Here is a 6,611-nt window from a genome sequence, read left to right on the forward strand (position 1 = left end):
AGGTTCGTAGACGACACAGTCAACATTGGATTCCACTTCATCCTCCAGCACCTCAATTCCCCCGGCACCAATGCCAGGATCCTGTTTGTGGACTTCAGCTCCGCATTCAACACCATCGCCCCAGCTCTTCTCCGCGACAAGTTGACACAGTTGAGCGTGCCTGAGCCCACCTGCATGTGGATCACTGACTTCCTGACTGACAGGAAGCAGCGCCAGAGGCTGGGCAAGCTTGTCTCTGAGCCCCGGACCATCAGCACTGGAGCCCCACAAGGTTGTGTGCTCTCCCCTCTACTCTTCTCCCTCTAGACCAACAAGTGCACCTCCAGCCACCCCTCAGTCAAACTCCTGAATTTTGCCGATGACACAACCCTAATTGGATTAATTTCCAATGGGGACGAGGCCGCCTACAGAGAGGAAGTTAACACCCTGGATTCCTGGTGCAGCCAGAACTACCTGGAGCTGAACGCTTTAAAAACTGTAGTGCTGGAAGCAGACTTCAGGAGGAGCCCAGCCCAAACCGCCCCCTCACCATGTGAAAAACAGTGGAGTCTTTCAGATTCCTGGGGAGGATCATCGCACAGGACCTGAGATGGGCGGAGAACATCACCTCCACCACCAAGAAGGCCCAGCAGAGGATGTTCTTCCTGCGGCAACTGTTAGAAATGAATATTTAAGCTGATGTGTGGGTCTGACTGAAACTATTTGCAATAAAGGATGGGGGGAAAGCATGAGTAGTTTTAGCTAGATATTATGCCTTCACACAAATGATTTAAGAATAACTTTTTCCTTCCTAGTGTTTAATCTTGGTATTAGTCTGTATGTGCATCACAACTATGGTCAGTCTCACACCTGTCTTGATAAGAGAGCCGATGGAGTTTGTAATGGTTCTTTGGTGCAGCCGAGGGTGCAGGAACATGACATTTTCTACTCAAGGCTAGGTTATGAGACAACATCAGACTGTCAGGATAGAGTTGTCTTGCAACTATCAGAGTAATAGGAGCGTCACTGAGAGCGGCTCCTTCGTCACTTCCTGCATCCAGTGCCAAGAGGCGTGGGACCACCTTCAAGGGCCAAACCACAGTGATTTGCGGTGATGCCCCTTCAATATTTTATAACTAATCACATTCAATCTACTGTTATAATTATATCAAACCCCTTCTGTTCGGGCCATTATTGACTACCTATTGCTAACTGATTTAGCCTAGGCTGCGATAATGGTCCATAGCTATGTTTGTTCAACTTTTCATTGCTTCTTAATAAATACTTTAATTAGACCAGACTCTTCTCATCTTTGGGAAGACTGAAGAAATTCAACATGCCGCGGAAAGTGATGGTTGAGTTCTACACAGCCATCATTGAGTCCATCCTCACCGCATTAATTACCATCTGGTTTGCTGCCTCAACTGCCAAGGACAAGGGCAGACTGCAGCGGATCATACGGTCAGCTGAGAAGGTCATCGACTGTGACCTGCCGGCTCTCCTAGACCTGTTCCACTCAAGGACCAGTAAGAAAGCAGGCAAGATCATTGCTGATCCTTCCCATCCCGGTCACCACCTTTTTCAGAGACTTCAATCTGGAAAAAGGTTCCGGCCTATAAGGACTAAAATCTTGCGCCACCAGAACAGTTTTTTCCCCATGGCAGTGGGGCTCATAAACAAGCCCCCTGCATCACACTGACTCTGCCCCCCCCCCCCCGCATCACACTGACTCTGTCCCTCCCTCACACATAAATAATCTCCATAACTTATTGTTTCTTAATGTATATATTGTCTTACTGTATATATTGTTGTTTTGTTTTATGTACAGTGCACCAACCACACCATGGCAATTTCCAATATATGCAAATATACATGAAAGTAAAAAGAATTCTGATTCTGATTCTGATGTGTGGGTGACAGTAAACAAACCCTCAAAAGTGACAATGGACTTGAACAGTATTTTGTGAAGGCGTGCAGTACAGCACCAGTTGGTGTGAAAGTGATAGCTCAGAACACACAAATAGTTGAACCATACAATGAAATGTTCTACGCTCTAGTCAGTTTAAATAATAAATTCAAGATGAGAGGATTGCAAGACTCGGGTTCCATGGCCTGTACATTCATTGAGAAAGCAGAGAAAAAGATGCTCATAGAAAATATATCATCAGAACCTAAACAAATGGACGAAGAAGTGGTTTTAGTAGGTTGTGGAGGAAAACTCACAAAACCGAAATGTATGTACGAGGTTGAACTGAAAGTGTATGGGGAGAGTTGCATTGTTTTAGCTCTTGAGGTACTAGGTCAGCGAGACAACCTTATCATTGGTACAAATTGCTTTTGCAAAAACAACACAGTAATTTTCTCTGGCCCTCTCCCTAATACAACGAATACTGGCTGTCGAGGTGGTGTCCTGTAAATGGTGTGGGCTTTGTAGATAATTGGCAAACTTTTTGGAGTTAACCTGGTCTTGTTAGGAGAGACGGCGTTCATCCCACTTGGGATGGAGCAGCTCTCTTATCTAGGAATATTACCCAGTCTATCACATGACAACCCAGAGTTGGGACCAGGAAGCAGAGCTGCAGTGCTAAACACTACTCTGCGCTCCCTCTGGATCAGTCACACAACCGCATAGAGACTGTCTCTGTCTACCGTCCGATTAAATTATTTAAATTAAACAATAACAGAGCGAGAACTCCACACAATAATCTTATACAAATTAACACAACCTCTGAAACAACACAGGAAACTAAGACTTTCAAATGTGGTCTTTTAAACATTATATCACTGTCCTCAAAAGCTATTTTAGTTAATGAACTAATCTCAGACTACAACATAGATTTATTGTCCCTTCCTGAGACGTGGCTGCATCCTGATGAATATGTCAGTCTAAATGAATCTACTCCCCCCAGTCATATACACCGCGTTCCACATTATTATGCAAATTACACTTTTCTCAGATTTTCCTAAATAGTAATGCACAGCCAGTCAGTATAATTTTCAAGTCATCAACTGTTAAGAGTATAATTCAAATTTTATTGAACAAACCTCCAAATGATAACAGTATTTTTTTTTTAAATAAAAAACTCAAAATGCAGTGTTCCAAATTATTATGGAGAGTTTCTGAGTTTCAGAGTTTCAAGCTATTTTATAGGTTGTAAATAACTAAAAATTGTCATTTGTTGAATTTGCAGCATTAAGAGGTCATATTTACTGAAATCAAAAAAAGTTTTAATCAAAAACATCTTAACAGGTCAAGTTACATGTTAACATAGGACCCCTTCTTTGATATCACCTTCACAATTCTTGCATCCATTGAACTTGTGAGTTTTTTGATAGTTTCTGATTTAATGTCTTTGCAGGATGCCATAATAGCCTCCCAGAGCACCTGCTTGGATGGGAACTGCCTTCCACCCACATAGATATTTTGCTTGACGATGCTCCAAAGGTTCTCAATAGGGTTAAGGTCAGGGGAAGATGGGGGCCACACCATGAGTTTCTCTCCTTTTATGCCCATAGCAGCCAATGCCCCAGAGGTATTCTTTGCAGCATGAGATGGTGCATTGTCATGCATGAATACGATTTTGCTTCGGAAGGCACGGTTCTTCTTTTTGTACCACGGAAGAAAGTGGTCAGTCAGAAACTCTACGTACTTTGCCGAGGTCATTTTCACACCGTCAGGGACCCTGAAGGGGCCGACCAGCTCTCTCCCCATGATTCCGGCCCAAAACATGACTCCGCCACCTCCTTGTTGACGTCTCAGCCTTGTTGGGACATGGTCGCCATTCACCAACCATCCTCTACTCCATCCATCAGGACCATCAAGGGTTGCACGGCACTCATCCGTAAACAGCACAGTTTGGAAATTAGTCTTCATGTAGTCCTGAGCCCACTGCAACCTTTTTTGCTTGTGAGCTTGGTTTAGGGGTGGCCGGATAACAGGTTTACGAACACTTGCAAACCTCTTGAGCATCCTACATCTTGAAGTTAGCGGGACTCCAGAGGCACCAGCGGCTTCAAACACCTGTTTGCTGCTGTTCAATGGCATTTTAGTGGCTGCTCTCTTAACCCTACGCATTTGTTTGGCAGAAATCTTCCTGATTTTGCCTTTGTCTGAACGAACCCGCTTGTCCTGTGAATCAGTGACAAATTTCTTCACCGTCCGATGATCACGAGCAATTCTTCTGGAAATATCCAATGTTGTGATACCTTGACCAAGGTATTGCACTATTTGCTGCTTTTCAGCAGCAGAGAGATCCTTTTTCTTCCCCATTTTGCCTGAAACATGTAGCTTGCTTAATAATGTGGAACATCCTTCTTAAGTAGTTTTCCTTTGATTGGGCTCACCTGGCAAACTAATTATCACAGGTGTCTGAGATTGATTTCAATCATCCAAATAGCCCTGAGACACAATACCATCCATGAGTTTAATTCAAAAACTAAAAAATGAATGTTTATGACCCTTAAATCCGATTTGCATAATAATGTGGAACGCGGTGTAAATTCACACGTTCCCAGAGAAATCGGACAAGGAGGTGGAGTTACTGCTATTTTTAACTCCAGTCTATCGATTAATCCTAAACCTAAACTCAGCTACAACTCATTTGAATGTCTTGTTCTTAAGGCCGAATTATAGTCGTTTTTTACGCACGCACGCACGCAGCTTCTACGGACTCGTTTTGGTTTATAGTTCCCCCACAGTTGCGCGTGTTGCGACGCAATTCAGCGCCAGACCACTAGGCGGAGTAATGATTTTTGTTGAAGTTGGCTCTTCCACGTTTATTGACATCGCCACGGCGGCTCCTCAGAGCCTTTTTCTGGCGGACAAATCCGCCGGTCAGTGATGGGTTATACTAGTGGTCATAGTTTCGGATCTTCTCTGCCAAGTGCTCTTCTATTTTGGTCCATATTCGTTCCTCTAAATCTTCCGTGGCTTCCGCAGTTTCCGGGATTGAAACCGGAAATGCGACTCCGGACGGGATGTAGTAAGCAGACCAATCACAAGCCTTGCTGGCTGCGTGAGGCTCGCGACGCTTTGTCGTATAGTCAGAAAAATTGGCTGACGCACGCAAGCTGCAACACGCCCCCCGCAAGTACAAGAGGGGCGTGTTGCGTCTCTCGCGTGCGTGCGTGCGTCCGTAAAAAGCCGACTATAAATCGGCCTTTAGTCTTCCACGCCAATCCAGGAAACACCCACAGCCAATCATATTTGCTGTAGTTTATCTTGCTCCTGGGGCTTATACTGAATTTCTAACAGAATTCCCTGAGTTTTTATCAAACTAGTCCTAAAGACCGATAAATGTATTATTGTTGTTGACAATAATAAAGATAGCCTTAGCGTAGCATTTATTTCGTTACTAGACTCAATTGGTTTCATTCAGTGTGTACATCAACCTAATCATTGTTGTAATAACACACTTGACCTTGTATTATCATACGGTGTCGGAATTGAACATTTAACACTACTTCCGCACAATCCGATACTATCAGACCATAATTTAATAACCTTCGATTTTTCATTATCTGAATATATGCCCCTAATAAAAAACTAATTTTCTAGATGTCTACCTGATAGTGCTGTAGCTAAATTTAAGGAAATAATTCCGATTACATTTAAACCCGTATTATCCGTCGACATAAACATCAAATTCTTTAAAAACCCGAGCTCTATTGAGATTGACCACCTCATAGATAGCTCTGCAGACTCATTACGATTAACATTAGACTCAATAGCGCCTCTAAAAAAGAAATGTGTAAAACATAGTAAATTAGCTCCGTGGTATAATTCCAAGACACATGAGTTGAAACAAATATCTAACTAGAAAGGAAGTGGCGCTCCAGCAACAGTGTTGAAAATCTCCTAGACTGGAAGAGTAGTGTTAAAGAATATAAAAAGGCTCTCCACAAGGCAAGAACTGCCTATTCTTCAAAACTAATAGAAGAGAATAAAAACAACCCAAGGTTTCTCTTCAGCATTGTAGCCAGGCTGACAGAGAGTCACCGAACCCAGTATTCCTTGATCCCTAAATAGCAATATCTTTATGACCTTTTTTAATGATAAAATTCTAACTATTATAAATAAAATCAACCATCTCCTGCCCTCAATTGGCACTAATACCCACCCAACAACAGAGATCTCAGAAACGGCTGAGAATCCTTCCCATTATTTAGACAGCTTCTCTCTGATCACCTGTGATCAGTTTGCCAAAATAATCTCAGGTTCTAAACCAACAACCTGTATCTTAGATCCTATTCCTACAAAATTGCTTAAAGAAATTCTGCCCCTAATAGATAGTTTGTTACTTAACACAATCAATCTGTCATTATCATCAGGTTATGAACGACAGTCTTTTAAAATAGCTGTAATCAAACCCCTACTCAAAAAAACCACCATAGACCCAGAGGTTTTAGCAAATTACAGGCCAATATCTAATCTCCCCTTCCTGTCTAAAATCTTAGAAAAAGTTGTAGCCAATCAGCTGTGTGAGTTTCTCCAGGAAAATAATATATATGAAGACTTTCAGTCTGGGTTTAGAACCAATCACAGCACAGAGACAGCCCTGGCAAAAGTCACTAATGACCTTCTAATAGCTTCAGATCAGGGACTTGTGTCTGTCCTCGTTCTGTTAGATCTC

Source organism: Limanda limanda, chromosome 10 (genome assembly GCF_963576545.1).
Source record: "Limanda limanda chromosome 10, fLimLim1.1, whole genome shotgun sequence".
Lineage (NCBI taxonomy): Eukaryota > Metazoa > Chordata > Actinopteri > Pleuronectiformes > Pleuronectidae > Limanda > Limanda limanda.